Raw genomic sequence first — 23,346 nt, 5'->3', positions numbered from 1 at the left:
ACAAACTACAGCACAAATTGCAGCACTCACTACAGTACACACTACAGTACACACTACATCACTCACTATAGTACACACTACAGCACACACTACAGTACACACTACACTATACACTACAGTACACACTACAGTGCACACTACATCCCTCACTACAGCACACACTACACTACACACTGCAGCACACACTACACACTACAGCACACACTACAGCACACACTACAGTGCACACTACAGTGCACACTACATCCCTCACTACAGCACACACTACACTATACACTGCAGCACACACTACACACTACAGCACACACTACAGTACACACTACAGTGCACACTACATCCCTCACTACAGCACACACTACACTACACACTGCAGCACACACTACAGTACACACTACAGCACACACTACACTACACACTGCAGCACACACTACACTACACACTACAGCACACACTACACTACACACTGCAGCACACACTACAGTACAAACTACAGCACACACTACATCACTCACTATAGCACACACTACAGCACACACTACAGTACACACTACACTATACACTACAGCACACACTACAGCGCACACTACAGTACACACTACAGCACACACTACAGCACACACTACACTACACACTGCAGCACACACTACACACTACAACACACACTACAGCACACACTACAGTACACACTGCAGCACACACTACAGCACTCACTACACTACACACTGCAGCACACACTACATTACTCACTACAGTACACACTACAGTACACACTGCAGTACACACTACAATACACACTACAGTACACACTGCAGCACACACTACACACTACAGCACACACTACAGCACACACTACAGTGCACACTACAGTGCACACTACATCCCTCACTACAGCACACACTACACTATACACTGCAGCACACACTACACACTACAGCACACACTACAGTACACACTACAGTGCACACTACATCCCTCACTACAACACACACCACAGTACACACTACAGCACACACTAGAGTACACACTACAGCACACACTACAGCACACACTGCAGCACACACTACAGCACACACTACATTACTCACTACAACACACACTACAGCACACACTAGAGTACACACTACAGCACACACTATAGCACACACTAGAGTACACACTACATTACTCACTACAGTACACACTACAGTATACACTACATTACTCACTACAGGACACACTACAGCACACACTACAGCACACACTACAGTATACACTACAGCACACACTACAGTACACATTGCAGTACACACTACAGCACACACTACATCACTCACTACAGTACACACTACATCACTTACTACAGCACACACTGCACTACATACTACACTACACACTACAGTACACAATACAGCACACACTACAGTACACACTCCACACCACAGTACACACTCCAGTACACAAGACACTACACACTACACTACAGTACACACTACATCACTCACTACAACACACACTACAACACAAACTACAGCACACATTGCAGCACTCACTACTGCACGCACTACACTACACACTACATCACTCACTACAGTACACACTACAGTACACACTTCAGTACACACTACATCACTCACTACATCACTCACTACAGCACACACTACAGTACACAATACATCACTTATTACAGCACACACTACAGTACACACTACAGCACACACTACATTACTCACTACAGCACACACTTTACTATACACTACTGTACAAACTGCAGTACACACTACAGTACACACCGCAGAACACACTACAGTACACACTACATCACTCACTACAGCACACACTACAGTACACACTCCACACTACAGCACACACTACATCACGCACTACAGCACACACTACATCACTCACTACAGCACACACTACAGTATACACTACAGTACACACTACATCACTCACTACAGCACACACTACAGTATACACTACAGCACACACTACAGTACACACTACATCACTCACTACAGCACGCACTACACCACACACTACAGTACACACTACATAACTTACTACAGCACACACTACAGCATACACTACAGCACACATTACAGCACACAGTACAGTACACACTGCAGCACACACTACAGCACACACTGCAGTACACACTACAGTACACACCGCAGAACACACTACAGCACACACTACAGCACACACTACATCACTTACTACAGCACACACTACAGCACACACTGAACTATACACTACACTACACACCACAGTACACACTACAGTACACACTACAGTACACAAGACACTACACACTACACTACAGTACACGCTACATCACTCACTACAGCACACATTACAACACACACTACAGTACACACTACAATACAGACTACAGTACACACTATAATACACACTACACACTACAGCACACACTATAGCACACTACAATACACAGTACATTACACACTACAGCACACACTATAGCACACTACAGTACACAGTACATTACACACTACAGTACATACTACAGCACACAATACAGTACACACTACACTACAGACTACACTACACACTACAGTACACACTACACTACAGACTACACTACACACTACAGTACACACTACACTACACACTATGTCACATTTACTACTACTACTAGTAATACTACTTCCACTACAAGTACTACTTTTATTTACTTTTTATTACTATTAATACAACTGCTACTACCACCACTATTTATACAACTAATACTACTTCCACTACTACTACATTTATTATTACTACAAATACTACTACTGGTAGTACTACTACTAATACAACTATTACTATTACTACTACTATTTCTACTACTTTTGTGTATAAAGGAGAAAATGGAAACAACATCACAGTACCGTGTAATCTGTGCCTTCCAGCTGTGAAGATGTGTTCCTCGAAGGACTCGACATCTAATTTAAAGAAGCATTTGCAGGTAAGACCAGCACAGAAATCATGTTAGATAGGTTAGCTAAAATAATGTAGTATTAGTGCTTTGAAATTCCCTGGTTTGCATGGTCACAGTGATTTTTTTGTTTCACTTATTTTTTATTAAAACAAATTCAAATTTATGTATTGAATGTACTGAACATGTTTTTAAGCTCTAAGGGGTAAAAAACTGAAATGGATACTTTATCTAAATTGAATACTTTTATTGTTGAGAACAGTCCAAAAGTCTGGGTGACGGACACATTCTGGAAAATGTAACATGTTAAAACTCATAAATTAGGATGAAGTGATTAAAAAGACACTAAAATCTCATTTAATCACAGTACACTTTTCTCATGCTTTTCTCATAGTGGTGATTCTCTTTTTTCACCATTTGTAACTCTAACAGATTACATTTTTAAAGCAACCCTCCCAACCCTGACTATGGCACATTTACTACTATTACTACTACTACTACTACTACTACTATTACTTTTACTATTACAACCAATACTGCTACTACTACTACTACCACTACTACTGCTACTACAAATACAACTACTACTATTACTATTACTACTATTACTTTTACTATTACTATCAATACTACTACTACTACTACTATTACTTTTACTATTACTATCAATACTACTACTACTAGTACTACTACTATTAATACTACTACCACTACTACTATTTCTTTACTATTACTACTACTGCTATTACTGCTACTACTACTACTACCACTACTACTGCTATTACTATTACTACTACTGCTACTACCAATACTACTTCTACTACTACTACTACTACTACTTCTACTAGTACTACCAATACTATTACTACTACTACTTCTACTACTACTACGACTACTACTACTACTATTACCTGAGACTGAGTGATGGCCTCATTAATGAGCTTCGTAATAACGTCCCCTCAGTTTCTTCCCAGATTAGGAACCTTGGTAGCATCCTGGATTCAGAATTATGCTTAACCAAGCAAATAAATCCGTTCGTTAAGAAAAAGTTTTTAGCAATTGCGTTTTATTTCTAAACTTAAAACATTTTGTCTTTTCAAGATTTGGAGATGGTTATTCATGCTTTTATCAAATAATGTTTAGATTATTGTATTTCATTGTACTTCATCAGTCATCTCGTGCTCATCTCCAGATGGTTCAAAATGCAGCTGCAAGGCTGTTGACCAAGGCAAAGAAATATGATTATGTCACCCCAATTTTAACCTCGCTCCATTGGCTCCTGGTCCAGTTTAGGATCCAGTTTAAGATTCTGTTGTTTGTCTTTAAAACTCTTAACGATCAAGCTCCATCTTACCTCAAAGATCTCCTTACACCACATTCATCTAGCAGATTTTTAAGATCTTCTGATAGGTTTCTTCTGTATGTCCCTCAATCCTGTTTAAAAACTAAGGGGGATAGAGCTTTTTCAGTTACTGCCCCTCGGTTATGGAATCAATTGCCACTGGACATCCGCCTTGCACCTTCTATTATCATTTTTTTAAAAGAGGCTGAAAGTGTATCTCTTCTCCCAAGCGTATGTCTTCTCCCAATACATTTTTCTTACTCTGTTCACCACTTTGGTCAGCTTTTCTGTGTTTAAATGTGCTGTATAAATAAAAATGTACTTGCTTCTACTACCACTATTCATACCAATACTGCTTCTGTTAATACTACTACTATTACCACCACTACTATTACTATAACTTATACTACTACTACTACTACTACTACTAATAATAATAATAATATATTATTATTATTATTATTATTATTATTATTATTATTATTATTATAAAGGGGGGACACTTCCCGCTTTTCTCCATCTGATCTACTGAAACTGAAATGCATTATAAATAAATGTGAGACATAATTGTATTTGTGCAAACATGTGTAGCAGACATTATAAATTAGAAAAATAAATCTCCAGCTGAAAAATTTACATTTAGAGTGTTTTTACAGCGAAACAGGTTAAACTTGATCCTAATGGTATGTATGCAATAAATAGATAAACCTGAATATTTTTAATTTAATATTTTTTTATTTTTACAACCTGCTTCAGGATTAGACGAAACCAAAGCACAGTGAAGAGTGACATTTCAGCGTTTGATAAAATAAAGGCTGTTATTTTGTGCGTTTGGTTTCCTAAGGGCAGATGCCGAGCTCAGGAACACCTGGGTCTGGCTTTCGCATCATGGCTTCGGTGCAGAATGAGTGAATAATTGCTCTGGTCACAGATGGTAGCAGATGCCTCTTTGGGCTCTGTTTACTCTCCTACGACATCAGTGAATCCCAAACGCACACACACACTCAGCTTCCACAGGCTCACATAGACAAATTAATGGATGTAGCCTGCGTTTTCTTCCTCACATCCTCACTTCCTCAACCACTGTGTAAAGAGTCGAACGTGATCCATCTGCTACTATCGCTCGGGTGTCATTCATTTACGACTGATGAGCAACTTCTCATACGCCTTTGTCACTGTGGGACAAAATGATTTGCATATTCATTTTCATATGCATGCATATTCACACATTCTTTCCTTCCTAATGAGGGTAAGGGTGTACACATGTCCCTAGGCCATTTGTAGTATTTTATTGGGGATTTAAAAACATATAGAACCCTTTAATATTCAACATACATCATCTTTAATAGTTTAAGAATGACACCTTCAAGGCTAAAGAGCACTCACGTGTTGAAATGAAAAATATATATATATTGTATATTATAACCAGTAATGTATTGTTAAATCAGTTTTACATTAGCTTGCATAAGTATTCACCCCTCTTGAACTTTTCCACATTTTGTACTGTTACAACCTGAAACTGAAATGGACTTAATTGTGATTATATGCCATAAATATGGGTACATATATATATATATATATATATATATATATATATATATATATATATATATATATATTTATATATATATATATATATATATATATATATATATAGCCAATAACACTGATGTGGGGGAGAAATCAATATAAAGAAATCAAATATGAAAGTGACTGCATAAGTATTCACACACCCCAATCCCTCCCCCTCCATAAATTGGGTGAAACCCACAAATTAGTTGCCATCAGAAGTCACATAACTAGTTGAATGAAGTTGACCTGTGTCCAATTAAATTGTCAATATAAATCCACCTGTTCGTTGGAGAACCCAGAGTTTGTTAGAGAACATACCTAAACAAACTGTACAAAGTGCTGACAGCTTCCAAATAAACATCTTCTTAAAGAAAATGCCATTATATCAACAATGATACATTTTTCTTGAACACATTTTGGGGAAATTATATCTATTAGGGTTGCACGGTATATTGGTACTATGGTTGTATCATGATACTAAAGCTTCAAAATATTGCTGTAATAAATAAGTAATGTTGTATGTGTGGCAGTTAATAATATTTTCGCTAAAATGACACTACTTTTGCAGAATACACAAAGGTTAGTGACTCTTCATTTAACCTAAATTCTTTACCTTATTCTGTCCCGTTAGCTAGTAAGCTGGCTAATGTTATGCTAACCGCTGTGTGTAAATAACATTAGCCGTGTTTGCTAGTAAGAGAGCTAACATTATGCTAACTGCCGTGTGTAAATAATAACATTAGCCGTGTTTGCTAGTTAGTGAGTAAGTGAGCTTTCCCAATTTTATGATTTCTTTTTTTGGAGTTCGTTTTTTAAATTCAGTTATTTATTCCTAATGTTATGTTAATTTTTAGTACTCCAAGGACAATTTTCACTTGCATGATTTCATCGCTCTAGGGAACAGTAAATGAAAAATGTGGCACATTGAATTAGTTGCTTGCCAATTGTATGATTGTTCTAGAGTTTTTCCAAATAGCCAATTATTAATTCTCATTAATAACATATTCAGAGGAAAATCTGGTTTGTCTGTTTTTATTTATATCTATGTATTTCTGTAAATTTTGGTTCATTTTGTAGATTTGAATTATGAATTAACACAATATCGTGTGGTATCGTGATACTACTTACTTCAGCTGAAATAGTATTGTAAGATATGTTAATGGTATTACAACAATCCTATAATCAACCAATCAGATTCAAGAGCGCTGTGGTACAAAATGAGTTCAAATCTGATCAGTTCTGAGTGCTTAGCACTCAATTCTTTTTTATTTTTCTGGGAATTTGATGGAAATATGTGCAGCATTTGTACCACAATTGGCTCCATTGTCAGTCAGGATTTGTCACATGAATACATTGAAATGAAGTGAAAAGCAGTTAAAGCTACAACACCATCTCTTTCAAAGGAAGTGTAAGAAGAAAGTAGTATTATAATCCTCCAACTAGATACAATGAAATGCATTAGTATAATACTTCTACTCTACTATTATCCTCTGCATATTCAACTGTAACATTAAAAAACACAAAAAATTGCAGGTTTATTTATAAACATCTCTGACACATCTCTGCTGCATTGCCTACATGTATTTTGAAAATGCCACGGTCCGAAACGGCATTACACTTCTCCCCGTGCCAACTGCTCTGCGGATAAATAGCTCGTGCTGGGACGGTGACAGAGTGACAGAGTAATTTGTCAGGGCAGTCCTATTGAAGGCATACACTCTGTGAATACATCTCCATTTAATGTGGCAGAACCCAAATCTAAGAGCTATCAGACTCGCTGCTGCACAGTCGGCACTTTTTGCGCAGTACACCGTGCCATCACCCCTTCATAACATTTACATCTTTTACATGCTGTAATACGTTATTATTTATTATCATGGTTCTTCCTAGTTAAACAAATGAAATATATAAATCAGGGCTAGGTGTTGGCATTATAGTGTGTAGATGTAATCTCTCTCTCTCTCTCTCTCTCTCAATTTCTGTGCCCTAGTTGATCTACACTCCAAGTCACAGAAGCTCTACATCCTGCTAGTAAAAATTAAGTGCCTTCTTGCCAGAAGGGTCAATATATAATATATAAAACAGAGGATGTAGTCATAATTGGTGGAAAGTATCATGATAAAAGTGCGCATATCTCTGAATGTGAACTTTTAATTTTTTTTTTTAAAAGAAAAGTAACTCAATATAAAGTTTCATTTTTGGCATCCACATCATATACGGAATAATTGAAGAATAACTTAAATATGCTGTACATTTAGTTATGCCAATAAAGAACATCTTTTTTTTTTTAACTAAAAGTATCCCAAAATTAAACATAAAATGGTATAAGTACATGTTTAAACTCGTTTGTCTCCAAGCTGTACTCAACCACATAGTTATATTTGCTGTAAGCAGCCCACCTCTGTTTGTTTGTTCTCCTGCAGTGGGATTGGCGGACCTCATTAATTTGTCACAACGCAGAACCCTCCCAGGTCTCTGGTCAAGCATGAGTCGAAATCGTGCAGGTTGTAAAGAGAGAAGATGAACAAACTTGTAAGAACTAATGGTTTTGTCCTGCCCGTTCACCCCCCTTCAGTGTCACGTGGGAGATTGTGCTTTACTGTTGTTTTAGCACATTTGAATAAAACGGCCTAATTTCCTAAATAGAGATGACACATTAACATGTGAAAACCGACTGTCACTTCATTCTCTTGGGTAGCTTTAATGTTAAACTATAACAGTTCGCAAACACTGGGAACGTGTGAAGACAAATTTCTGATTCGGAGATTGGATAGCTTTGTTAGCTTTTTTAGACCAAACACGTTTCGCAGAAATTAAACCATTTTGAACAATGAGGTCTGTGAAATTTATAATATGCAAGTGTTATTTAATTAATACTCAGCTACAGAATTATTGGCACCCTTCAATAGAATTATCAACAAATTGTTGTAAATAAAAATTTATATTCCATACTCCAAATTTCTCTTTGAGTTTCAGTCGTTCATTGAAAATAACTGCTTTATCCTGGTCAGGATTCTGGGGAACACCAGGCATGAGGTTCATTGCAGAGCAATATACACATACACAGCCAGTTTACATTTACATTTATGGCATCTGGCAGACACCCTTATCCAGAGTGACTTACACTTCAGCACGACTTACTCATTTACACAACTGAGAAATTGAGGGTTAAGAGCCTTGCTCAAGGCCCCAGCAGAGCCAGCTTTGCAATGCTGGGATTTGAACTCATGGCCTACTCATCAGTAGTCCAACATTTTAACCAATTTAGAGTTACCAATCCACCTACTAACATGTTTCTGCAGGTCGGAGGAAATCCAGAGAAACCCACAAGGCCCTGGGAAGAACATGTGAAACTTAACACAGACAGTAACTCGATCCTGAAGCTCTGAGGCAGCATTACTACCCGCTGTACCACAGCGTCACTCTAAACAACTAAAATTTAAACATAATGCAAATAAATTGCCATCCTTGAGAAAAAAAAATTGGTCTCTGAGCAAACTCCAGAGAGTTTGCAGTTGTACACAAATAAAATCCATCAGCTTGTGGAAACCAAACAGACAGTTGAATACAGTTGACTGTTGACCTGCAGAAAGGTAATCGATATAGAAAATAATAAGCAGCACTAAGCAAAATACCATTAAGCACAATCACAGCCTTGGATTAAAAAAATCAACAGTCGAAACAGCTGGACGTTTGCCAGGGAATTGGACACATGAGGATACTGTCCGCCCTCCGCACAGTGAGGAGGATGGTAAAGGATGGAAATAACTCTGTGTTCACACTAGCGAGCAACAAGTCGCTCTTGTCGCTTGTAGTTTGTCTCTTGTGGGGGTGTAAAGAGCGCTACTTGGGAGCGTGTACCGTCCGTCCAGCACTTTTAGTTCCAACAAGAATGGGTTGTAGCCCAAATGTGTAGCTTACAGCACACAATTTACTACAGAATACAATTTACTTGCATATCAAGTTAATCAATTTAATCAAGAATCAACATCGATATACATCCACCATTAAGAGAGTCCAATATCACCATGGCCTGAAAGACTCTCAACCTAAGAAGGAGCCCCTATTCTGAGACCAGCAAAAAAATGCCAGACTGAAATTTGCAGGTGATCACCAAGACTCTTTGGCCATGATCAGCACTATGCATGGAGGCTTTTAATCTGAAGAACACCATCCCAACTGTGAAGCATGGGCATGGCAGCATCATGTTGTGGGGTGTTTTGCTGGAAAAGACACTGCACTTCAGAAAGTAGATGGCATCATAAGAATGGAGGATTATCTAGAAATAATGAAGCAACACCTCAATACATCAAAAAGTTCAAACCTGGTCACAACTGGGTCTTCTAGCAGGACAGTGATCCTAAGCATAACTCCACAGTTGTGAACAAATGGCTTAAAGACAATAAAGTGAATGTATTAGAGTGGCAGTCACAAAGCCCTTACCTGAATCCCTGATTGAACTGAAAAGGCATGGCTGAAAAAATTCAAGCAAAATATTGTGAGAAGCTTGTGAAAGGCTGCACCAAGTGTGAAAGGCAATTCCATAAAAATGCTAATTAAGTGTATGTAAACCTTTGACCCACTGAAAATCTGAAATAATAAATAAAATCTGAAATAAATCTGTCTCTTGGCTATTATTTTGAAATGACCTCTTATAAAGTCGAAACTGTCTTGGCTCAGGAAACATATAGTAACATGAAATTATAACATGCCATACCACATATGCCATATGATTGGTCCAAGAAATCATTCGCTTGAGGAAGTCATTGGGATCATATTACACGTTACCACATCATACCTTAATTTCCATAGAGTTGAGAAAATCTCAACTCATATGTCACTTGTCACACTGTTTCTTGCTACTGTCGCTAAAACCTGTTGTTTTATCGCTCGCTAATGTGAATGCAGGGCACACTTATAAAGATCAGAGTTTCATCATTACACACTTTATATAGGTTTGAAAATGAGCCATTAGATGCCACTTCCCTAATAACAAGTTGTTTGAAAGTCATTACTAAGCATCATTGACACTACAATTGGAATAATGTGTTGTGATCAGATGAGAACAAAATCTAACTTTGCAGCAATGACAACCATCAGCAATAGGGGTATAACGATAAATCCTGACACCCTGACAACCCCTATCGTTAAAATATAGAAAGCACCCTGGTCACATGGTCTCATTGTTTCGTGGAGAGCCTGTCGTGAAGTCCGATAGTTCCGGATTGCGACAATCCACATGCATTTTACATTATACGTTTACAGGACCTCTTCAGTAACTTCCAAATAACACCAAAGGCCTTAGAAATCAGGCCATTTAACCGACTTTGGAGCTCTATTTCTGCTACAAAGAGCATTATTTTTCAGTTGATCATTTTCAAAGTCCCAAGGTCAGACTCTTTGTTTATACAATCAAAATATATCATTTTAAAAATATATATTTTAAGATATGATGAACCTGTAGAAGAGTTTGCTTACAATATAAAATATTGTTTACTATATAAAATCTCTGTTCATAACAATTTTGTCTTTATTTAGTTTTAGTTTACAGAACAAAATGCACATTGTTTTACATTGTTTATGATTCAGAAATAGTCTTTTCAGTTATCATTTTTCTTCATTCAAAGTTTGTTCAAACTATTCTGAGAATTTTATCAAAATCATGAAGCCAGTATCATGAATCGAATCGAATCATGACCAGAGTGTATCGTTACACCCCTAGTCAGCATGTTTGGCAGACAAAGGGGCGTCTTTAGAAGAAAAAGCCCTCAAACTAAGTGTAAAATGTGGAGGTGGTTCATTGATGCTTTGGGGCTGTTTTGTGGCTGGTGTTCAAAGGCACTTGAGAAGACTGATGGCATTATAAATTTTATTGAATCCCAGGATATTTCAGCCCCAATCCTGATTGCCTCAGAAACGCAAAATCAATGTTTTGCTATGGCCGTGACAAAAAAACGTCTTAATTGAACTGTTATAGCTACTCTTTGTAATTGTGTAGCAGGAATACAAGTCACTTTATTAGCTCTAAACCAGGAGCAATAAAAGTATAAATTGTGCATATGTACAGCACAGGAGGAATACCTCTTCTATAATGGCTCACAACTGTGTTCAGTCTGTGTATTCTGTGTCTAGTCTTTAATAATATATTTTTTTGATTGTTTATCAAAAGTATGATTATTTTAAACTTGTCTGCTCCTCATTCATTGTTATCTGTTAATATCGGTGACTAACAAATCAAATTTATTTTAATAACTAGCTTTCTTTGCCAGTAAAACTGCAAAATGGATGCTGTTCAATCAGTGCACACAGCCATTAAATAATAACACACTTATGTAAACATGATGTAATATGTAATATTAAGTAATATGTGATGTAAATACAACACAAAACAGTATATGCTATAGGAAAAACAAAAGAGAAAACCCCAAAACCATCTGAGCGAGATTCAATAATCAGACACTCAGAAAGACAGGCTATCTACCAGAGATGAGTAAACTTAAAACACACATTTTCTCAGTAGAGAGGCGTTGTCATAGCAACCGTAAGTAAAAATAACGAGACTTCTTTTTTTCTTTTTCATCCGGAGTTGAACGGGATCAGATAAAAAAAGCACACACTGAGAAATACTGATCAACAATTACTGACATTGTGCCCAGAATATGCACAAATCCCAGCAATGTGTCTTTCTCAGCTCGCAGTCAGGGATCTGCTGGCCTAACATACAGCCACACCTCTTATTCACATAAGGAATTAATGCTCGTCAAGATAATGATCACAATAAAGGCAACATTTCCGCCCTGGTAATTATTTACCCTACAAGCTAGGACAAGTCTATTTGGACCTTTCTTCCTTTAAAAGGGATTAATTAGGATTTCAGAGGATCCTGTTTTCAGCACATCCCTTTATCGTGGCACCAAACAGTGGGGATTCCTCCTGAATAAGAGCATCCATCAGGAAAGGAGAACGTACCGGATCTCCACGAGAACCCTAGATCATGAGAATGTACGAGGAGTTCAATTGCGATATTACAACATTCTATTTGTGTTCCCAAAACTCATGTGATTCAGCAGAAGGTCACACTGTCCAAAAATAGCCACCACAAAACAGAGTATGGCCCAAGGATTAACACCGCCCGACGACATGGCTGACCTTTGGTCATGGAGGACTACCTTTGCCAAAAATGAAACAATTTTTCATAAGGCAGAGAGACAGAGAAAAATAGAGAGCGCACTGCAGTGGTCTGAAACATTGCACCCGAGAACTGAATGGCTCTCCCAACACTTACAGCATTTGTTCTGCTCTTAATTGGGAGGCCATCCAGCTGTATGGCGCTAAAGCATCACACAAGACTAATGAGTTCCTCACATGATCCACTGGGAGAGAAAGCGAAAGAGAGAACCAGCGTGTTAAGGAGGTACAAACTAAATGTACGGCACTCAGAAAAGAGAACACTAAGTAAAAAAAAAGTCAATCTAAAGGTTTTGACCCTATCGTCATTTAATGCTAAGTGTTCTCCGTTTCTCAACTTAGGAAAAGTCTGTTCAGCAAAAAATAAACAAACAAATATTATAATAATAAAAGTATCATAAAATGGAAACAAAAATCATTTTTCTAGACTTCAGATCTCACCCAGAAATTCGTCACACTGCTACCGAAGCATCTTCAGAGAGGTTGCATGATGTCAGACCCCACCGAGTGTCAGCTACACAAGTCATAGGAACAAATCCCATTCCTCCATTTCAGATCAAAACCAGCTCAAACGAGACCTGCAGTGTCACTTACTGTATATATCAGATCCTGTTGTGCTGTTCTACTTGTCCACCACATTTGAATCATTCTAACGTTGATTTTGCGTGAACGTCAGTTATGCCGCAAGAACGTGATATTTTAGCAAGTGAAAAATATCTTGAATATGGGCTAATTTATAATATTTCTTATTATGAGATCACCAGAAATCAAATATGAGATCATTCAGCTTGTTTTTAGATGTTTTTAACCAATTTTAACCTTTCAAATGTCTTATAACGGAAGATAATTTTGCTTGTTTCCAGAAAGAAATGCTCTAGCACTAGGACAAGACTATTTAAAGCGTGAAATTTGTTTTGTTTTTTAATGTCTAGAAGTACATTTAATAATCATACATTTGATTTATTGTAATCATTTAACAGGAAACATTAGATCAATTTTGAGATATTTTCACTTGCTATTTTTTTTTTTTTTTGCAGCAGCAGCAGCATAGGCACCGATAACTCAGACTTACAGTAAGTGGAGTAAATCAAAGTGGAGTCGCTTAAACTTTGATTACTCGGATATCATTAACATGGGGTCTTAGCTCCAGTTCTGTGCACCCTCTGCCCTGTACAGTTCGAAGTTCTATTCATAACATTAAATAACCCACCTCATTAAGGGAAAAATAATTAACTGATAAGAATCTAACTATGCACAGCAGAGGGTCCTAAGAACTTGGTTATTAAGAACTAAGTTAATAAAATCCAAGTATTCAAGCACCCCTGACTTATAAAATAATCAGTTGTGTTACTCTGACATCATCAGGGCTTCCTTGGTGCAAAAACAAAGCATCATGTTGTGCTGTTAGGTTTCAGAATTGGAAAGGTGTTCATAAACACATTCATTTTTACTCTATATTATGGATTTGGACACCTTTCCAAGCCAACAAAAGATGGTTGCAGTTAAAGCTAATTTGGAGGGATAACTGGTCCGAGGAGCTATGTCTTTCTAGTGCCCATTTCATCTCAGCTAAGCAGCTAACTATCATATCACTGAAGTTGGCATGCTAACTAAGCATTTAACAGGCTTACATACGTCATTTAGATTGCTGTAATAAACCTATAGTATGTAGCTTGCCTAAAAGCTACAGTATATCAAAACACTAGTTAGCTAACAGCAGATAAAGCTAGCTAGGTCACGTTCTTGCTGAGGAGTTGCCTATAACAGATACGCGTCAGCTTACTCTGTTTAGCTAACAAATGAGTTTATTGCATTTATCTTGGCAGTACCTCAGCTTTCAGTGCCATGTTCTCTTGAACGTGCCCACAAACAACAAAGTTGTTAGCATCTAGAAACTTGTATGCCTTCTGATTCTCTCAAGTATTTGAGTTTCTATGAGATAAGTATATACAGTATCTCACAAAAGTGAGTACACCTCTCCCATTTTTGTAAATATTTGATTATATCTTTTCATGTGACAACACTGAAGAAATGACACTTTGCTACAATGTAAAGTAGTGAGTGTACAGCTTGTGTAACAGTGTAAATTTGCTGTCCCCTCAAAATAACTCAACACACAGCCATTTATGTCTAAACCGCTGGCAACAAAAGTGAGTACACCCCTAAGTGAAAATGTCCAAATTGGGCCCAATTAGCCATTTTCCCTCCCCGGTGTCATGTGACTTGTTAGTGTTACAAGGTCTCAGGTGTGAATGGGGAGCAGGTGTGTTAAATTTGGTGTCATCGCTCTCACACTCCCTCATACTGGTCACTGGAAGTTCAACATGACACCTCATGGCAAAGAACTTTCTGAGGATCTGAAAAACAGAACTGTTGCTCTACATAAAGATGGCCTAGGCTATAAGAAGATTGCCAAGACCCTGACACTGAGCTGCAGCACGGTGGCCAAGACCATACAGCGGTTTAACAGGACAGGTTCCACTCAGAACAGGCCTCGCCATGGTCGACCATAGAAGTTGAGTGCACATGCTCAGCGTCATATCCAGAGGCTGTGTTTGGGAAATAGACGTATAAGTACTGCCAGCATTGCTGCAGAGGTTGAAGGGGTGGGGGGTCAGCCTGTCAGTGCTCGGACCATACGCCGCACACTGCATCAGATTGGTCTGCATGGCTGTCGTCCCAGAAGGAAGCCTCTTCTAAAGATGATGCACAAGAAAGCCCGCAATTTGTTTGCTGAAGACAAGCACACTAAGGACATGGATTACTGGAACCATGTCCTGTGGTCTGATGAGACCAAGATAAACTTATTTGGTTCAGATGGTGTCAAGCGTGTGTGGCGGCAACCAGGTGAGGAGTACTAAGACAAGTGTGTCTTGCCTACAGTCAAGCATGGTGGTGGGAGTGTCATGGTCTGGGGCTGCATGAGTACTGCCGGCACTGGGGAGCTACAGTTCATTGAGGGAACCATGAATGCCAACATGTACTGTGACATACTGAAGCAGAGAATAATCCCCTCCCTTCGGAGACTGGGCCGCAGGGCAGTATTCCAGCATGATAACCACCCCAAACACACCTCCAAGACGACCACTGCTTTGCTAAAGAAGCTGAGGGTGAAGGTGATTTACTAAACCCTATTGAGCATCTGTGGGGCATCCTCAAACGGAAAGTGGAGGAGCACAAGGTCTCAAACATCCACCAGCTCTGTGATGTCGTCATGGAGGAGTGGAAGAGGACTCCAGTGGCAACCTGTGAAGCGCTGGTGAACTCCATGCCCAAGAGGGTTAAGGCAGCGCTGGAAAATAATGGTGGCCACACAAAATATTGACACTTTGGGCCCAATTTGGACATTTTCAATTAGGGGTGTACTCACTTCTGTTGCCAGTGGTTTAGACATTAATGGCTGTGTGTTGGATTTCTTTCATAAAATAAAGCTGTGCTGCAATCATTAAGGGATTTGGGGAACTTTATTTTATACTGGAAAGGGTTTGAAGGCTTCTACATCTAATCCAGTGATTCTCAACTTCCCAATGCATGGCACGTTTAAGTGTTTTCTCTTCACCAATACGCTGGATTTAATTTAACTTATCGGCTAATTATCGATTATTATTAATTGAAATACAAAGTTTGTTATGAAACGGTGACTGGTTTTTAAATAAAGCTTCCACAGCTATGTATCCAGATTGCTTTTTACTTCTTACTATTTCCCTTACAGTTAAACGCTTAGTGGGTCAAGTCTGGTCATGGTCTCAAGGAAGGTTCCTGAGACTGAATGTTTCAATCCAATGACTGTATATAGTCTGCTCTGAAAGTATCGGGATGGCACAGCCAATTCTTTTGTTTTTGTTATGCACTTAAGATATTTGGGTTTGAGATCAAAAGATGAATTAGAGATGATAGATCAGAATTTCAGCTTTCATAGTTACATCTAGATGTGTTAACACAACTTGGCACCTTTGTTGGCAGAACACACAATTCTTAAGTGAGCAAAACTATAGGAACGGATAGACTTAAAGTAAACAACACTTAATATTTGGTTGCACATCCCTTGCTCACAATGACCACATCAAGCTGGTGAACCAGTGACATCACAAAACTGTTGTATTTTTCTTTTGTGATGCTTTTCCAGGCTTGTAGTGCAGTTTCTTTCAATTGTTGTTTGTTTTCAGGGATTTCTCCCTTCGGTCTCCTCTTCAGGTCTGGTGAAGGTCTGGTGATTGACTTGTCGAGTCTAAAAGCTTCTACTTTTTATTTTTTTACCATGATGAAGTCCTGTGTTGAGTTGGCAGTGTGTTTTGGGTCATTGTCTTGCTGCATGATGAAGTTCCTCCCAAGTAAATTGGATTCATCTCTCTGTAAATTGGCAGACAGAATGTTTCAGTAGGCTTGTGAATTCATTCTGCTGCTACCATCATGATTTACATGATCAATAAAGATTCGTGACCACGATCCAGAAACAGCCATGCAAGCCCAAGCAATGATACTACCTCCATTGTGCTTGACCAATGACCTAGTATGTTTTGGATCATGAGCAGATCCTTTCTTTCTCCAAAATTTGACTTTTCCATCACTTTGCTAGAGGTTCATGTTGGTTCCAGGACATTTGTGGCTCATCTCTGTTTTTCTTTGCAAAATCCAATCTGGCTTTCCAATTCTTACTGCTGATGAGTGGTTTGCATCTTGTGGAATGGCCTCTATATTTCTGCTCTTGGAGTCTTCTTCAAATGGCAGATTGTGATACCTTCACCCCTGCCCTAAGGAGGTTGTTGGTGATGTCACTGACTGTTGTTTTTGTGTTTTTCTTCACAGCTCTCACAATGTTTCTGTCATCAGCTGATGTTGTTTTCCGTGGCCGACCCATTCAGTGTCTGGTTGTTAGGACACCAGTGGTTTATTTCTTTTTCTGGACATTCCAGATTGTTATATTGGCTATGCCCAATGCTTCTGCAATGGCTCTGATAGATTTTCCCTTTTTGCTCAGCATATTATTGGCTTGTTTTTTTTCCCACAGGCAGCTTTTTGGTCTTCATGTTGGTTTACCCTTATAAACAACAAATTCATTCTTCACAGGTGAAACCTAGGCCTCAAACCAAGAGTAGGCATTCAGAGCTATTAATTATTTACACAATCAATCTAACAGGGCACACCTGGGCAGCAAGAAACACCTATCACTCACATGTTCCAATATTTTTGATCACTTGAAAAATGGGTGAGTTCAAGCAAAAGGTGCCATGTACTGACTTGTTAAATACATCAAGATGTAAATATCAGGAAAGAAAATATGAAATTCTGATCTGTCGCCTCAGTATTCATCTTTTCATCTTAAACCAAATGTCTCCAGAGTGTAGCAAAAACAAAAGAATTGGCCTTGCTGTTCCAATACTTTTGGAGGGGTCTGCATGAGTGGACAACATGGTGGTATTGTGTGTTGTGTGTTTGTCAAGCCTTTTTGGAGTCTAAATGGGAGATGCCATCTAACAAAAATTGTGAGTCTGCGCACTAGCGACTCAGAGCCAAAGCATGCTCAGTAGTTACGGCCAGGTGGACAGTGGGTCTGCCCATGTTAGTGTACATGCAACTTAACTGGCTCATTGGCTAACTCAAAGTAGTAAGTACAGCGTTATTAATTAATATGTAAACTGCTAAACTGTATATTGATCACAGGTATACTGATTACTACCATTGAGAAGAAAAGATTTTAGAGCTTTGAGTCATGACTGATTGAGCTACTATTTGCTAGCGAGCTGACATTATCCATCATTTTAGGTAAAGTAATGTAAGTATAAGTAACCAATGTAAGGTATCAACTGAAAATATAAACAGCAGTCAACATTTACACTAAACACAAGCTATTTTTTTGGAGAGAAAAAAATGTATGCCTTTGTTGATGCCATCCCTTCACTCACTCACTTTGTTTTGCTAGTTATAATATCAGTACAACAGGCTAGCTTAAACAACTACAAAGAACTCACCACTATGGGTCTGTTAGAACAGTTTACAGCAAAACATGACATGGCTTTGATAAAGAACTGTCCAGAGATTCAGGTCCGTGCACGCACATCCAAGAGGCTCCCGAAGCCATCTCAATCACATCATCAACCACGCCCTTTTCTTCTTAATAACTCTTACAAAACACATTTATTGTAAGGAAAAATAATGGGGGAGATATAAAGGTCAACCGAACTTGAAAAAATGAAAGATTATTCCTGAAAATTATTTGTGCAGATGTAACTTCAAATAGAAATCTGTAACATGGGAATGGGTGGGGTAAAAGCTGTACTGCAGCCAGCCACTAGAGGGAGAGAGAGTTTGAATTCACTTTCGACTCCCTGTTACAACGTCCACTAATACATACAATCATTGATTTAATCAAATCGAGCAAGCCAAAAAAGGTCTGATTTCCAGACAGGTAAATAAAAAACAACAACAACAAAAAAAAACATGGACCTACGGAAAGAATTCTATCTCGGGGTTATGTTAAATGGGGTAGCTGACTTAATCGAATAGATGTTAAACAGCTAAACAAGCTCAGCATGTACAGAGAAATAGCACCAATTACCAGAAGCATTACCAGAATAATAATGATAAATGGGATTTCACTGTAGACTAGCTTGCAGTATTTCTAGACTCTGAGTGCAGGCCTGAAAGCCTTTTAACATTTCTGACCATAATTACCACATCTATTAAGTAAGCTTGATAATTTCATAATGTAATATTCCCTGCATAGAAACCTAGTAATATAAGACCAACATCTCATGGAATTTTTTTTTGTTTTGGTATTTTGTATAAGCACTTAAAATTTTCTGATAAGACGTCTTTATGTTATGGTATTATGTACTTTTAATTAGCAGTACTTTAAGCTTGTTACAATTCGTGTGTTAATACTCCTTTTCTGTATTGTTATATGCCGTCTTATATCCGAGCATGCTATAAAAAGCCCAAGTGTTTTGTTTTACAGCTCCTCTCGGCTTACTTGGCTAAAAAAAAAAAAAATAAAAAATACTGAAGATGGCTACAGCAGAAAACACTGGCTCCTGTCCTATTTTTTCCCCCCAGCACTATATTATCATTAAAGTTACACAACATGAACGTGTTTTAACTGAAATTGGACTTTCATGCTTCAGAAAACACCTAGATATATTTATGGGATCAGACAGCCGTACAAAATGTCACCTAAATCAATATGCATACACTGTTTATATTCATAGCTTGTTGTATGCGGTAGTCCTTTATGAAAAGGAGGTTGGAAGTTGGAATTATAGAACAATAACAAATCGCAGAAACATTGGTATGTTTTAATGTTGTGACAGCTAAGTGAATTTAGATATACAATGCATTAAGCTTTCAGTTGGGTACAAAATACATCAATTATACAACATCTTGTCTGCTATGGTGAGTGCCAGCTTGTTAGCTAACTAACTCTTAAGACGCACAGCCTGTAGCCTGTTACATTTAGCCTAGGTAGTGCACTCAACAATTAGCAGTACGTTTTATGATCTAACATGAATGGAAAAACCTTGCTAACGTTACGGCAGAAGATATCTTCCTTGATTTAGAAAACTATCTCATTCTGCTTGAAATTATCTAGCGGTAGTACAGGGGTAATAGGAAATATATTTAGATGATCTCGTTTTTACTTCTTTGAACCATATTTTAAAATAATAGCTTGGCACTTCTGATAGTAACCATGAAAACCATGACAAAGATGACTGTAGAAACCAATGCCAAAACTTAAACTAAATATAAACCCAGCTAACAGAGCAAATTATTATAACATAGGGTAAATATTTAACAAGCTCTAAGGTTGGGATATAGTATTTCATAGATAACATCCATCCATCCATCCATCCCCATAACATCCATGTGATAAAGGTTTCACAAAGCCATCACAATGTTATCAGGAATGACCATTGTAGAAATTCTAGTTAATGTCCTTATAGCTACAATGTTGTAGGTGATTTTAAACACATTTTTAAAAATCTTCACAAGATACCTATTTAAATGTTCTTCAAAACTAAATTTAAAATTTATACTAAAAAGTAATATTCAGAAAAAAGCTTCTGCTAACCTAAAATTGTTAGCTGGGAACTAGTCATTAACTATCTACTTCTAAACTGTTCAGCTGACAACAATTAAACTAACAACAAACAATTAAAATTACAATTTAAACTAACCAGCAACTAGTACAAAATGTTAGATTTCTGTCAGCTGGCTAGAGACTTGTGTAACCATAGTTAGCATAAAGGCAACAATTTAGCTTTCACTGCCATGACGAGATATAGTTGAACATTTAGCATTGAGGGGTTTAGGGGGTCATTAATGTTGATTATTTTACATTCTTATGGATTTTAACGCTCCGGGCCACTGCCAGTGTTACCAAGCTAGCAACATTTTAGACCTATTTATCAACAAATATAGGTACATTTTGAGCAGACTTCAGTGACCGTCCTGCACTTGATGCAACTCTACACCTCATATCACAGCTCTGATTAGATGAGTACAGAGAGCAAGTTCAGTTGACTCACTGCCAGTGTTCCCATTGACCAATCACTGATCACCATTGTTCCCAATGACTGATCACTGATTACCAGTGTTCCCAAAGACTGATCACTGATCACCAGTGTTCCCATCAACCAATCACTGATCACCACTGTTCCCAATGCCTGATCACTGATCAACACTGTTCCCAAAGACTGATCACTGATCACCATTGTTTCCAACGAATAATCACTGATCACCACTGTTTCCAACGAATAATCACTGATCGCCATTGTTCCCAAAGGCCAATCACTAATAGCCAGTGCTCCCAATGACTACTGATTGCCAGTGTTCCCTACAAATAATCACTGATCGCCACTGTTCCCATCAACCAGTAACCAATCACCATTGTTATCATGTCTACTTCCTGACTACTACCGATGCTTCATTTTGTCTGCATCCTTGATTGAAATGATATTCATTCATTCATCTTCAGTAATATCTTTATCCTGGTCAGGATCATGGTGAAGCCTATCCAGGGAGCATGGTGTATCCTAGCCTCATCCTAACACCATCCATCACTTGATCCACACACTCAGTCGCACCAAATCACTAAATCACATACCAAGATGTTTTTGGGACATGGGAGGAAACCAGACCAAATCTGCTTGAACATGAAGAGAACATGAAAAACTCTGCACAGACAGTATCCCGAGCTCAGGATTAAACTAGGGACCCTGGAGCTGTGAGGCATTGATACTACCTGCTGCACCATCTTGCTCATTTAACAGGTTTTGATATCCTAATGAGCATCACTGAGTGTATATTTTAGATTATGATGTCATCTGGTGACGTCTAGTGACTTTCTGAACATGCATAATCTACTATCTCCTGAAAAGAGTTGGCCACACTGGCCCGTTGCCCTGCCTGTCTTGCAGCTATGTTTCCCACTGACCAGCAACTCACACAAACGAATGCACCCTCAATGAAGCATTAATAAAACATATTTTAATTAGGCACTTCCCTGCTGTGTTTACCCATCACTGCTGTCATGAAAAATAAATCACTGACTTCGGCTCATTTATTAGTAAATAAAAGGCAGAACTGTCGGTCACGAATGGCCTTGGGGATTCATCGCTGTTTCATAAAAAATAAAAATAAAAAAACGCTGAAATGATGATTAAGCTCAAAACGGAGGCACATCAATCTTTCATTTCAGGGCATGCATTTTTCCATTTTAATTACAGCATAAGGGTGAGGTGTGCCCAACAGGGGGCGCTGTTTCACGGGTCAACTTTATCTGCTTGTCCTGTTTTAATTAGATGCTTGAACATTTGAGGTATTCAAGAGACCATATCAGAATGACAACATCAAAATCATCATGGGCTGCAACTACAAACACATCAGTGAGGCTGTGATCATTACAAGAAGGAGTGCGTGAACGAGTGTGTGGACATGTTCTCCTTGAGAACGGAGCAGGATCACCTTGAACTACATTTGCACCGAAAAAAAAAAAAAAAAAAAAATATATATATATATATATATATATATATATATATATATATATATATATATCACCATCCAGTCTTTTAATCAATGCGTTCAGGAGGTCGTACTAGTGACGCTTCACATTACCGATGGTGGGGGTGTGGGGGACGACGACAATCGGACACGCAGCATGGGTGCGTGTGCTTGTGCGTGCTGCGTGTGTGTGTGTGTGTGTGCGTGCGCGCGCGTGTTTGGAATCCAAATTGAGCGCAGAGTAGAGACTCCAGCATGCCAATGAACTTCTACACTTGTGCAAAATCATCATGACGGTGCCTGCTATAGGATCCAGCGCATGACATCCCAT

The 23,346-nt window shown here is 38.3% G+C and overlaps 1 protein-coding gene across 2 annotated transcripts in view; it reads right to left on the bottom strand.

Annotated features, from left to right (window-relative positions):
• gabrb2a (gamma-aminobutyric acid type A receptor subunit beta2a) overlaps positions 1–23,346 on the bottom strand; it is a 67,374-nt gene that overhangs the window by 42,733 nt on the left and 1,295 nt on the right. The gene's annotated exons all lie outside the window — the stretch shown is intronic.

Source organism: Ictalurus punctatus, chromosome 14 (assembly GCF_001660625.3).
Source record: "Ictalurus punctatus breed USDA103 chromosome 14, Coco_2.0, whole genome shotgun sequence".
Classification (NCBI taxonomy): Eukaryota; Metazoa; Chordata; class Actinopteri; order Siluriformes; family Ictaluridae; genus Ictalurus; species Ictalurus punctatus.
Note: the sequence above shows the minus strand (reverse complement) of the source record. Positions and strands in the feature narration are given on the sequence as shown.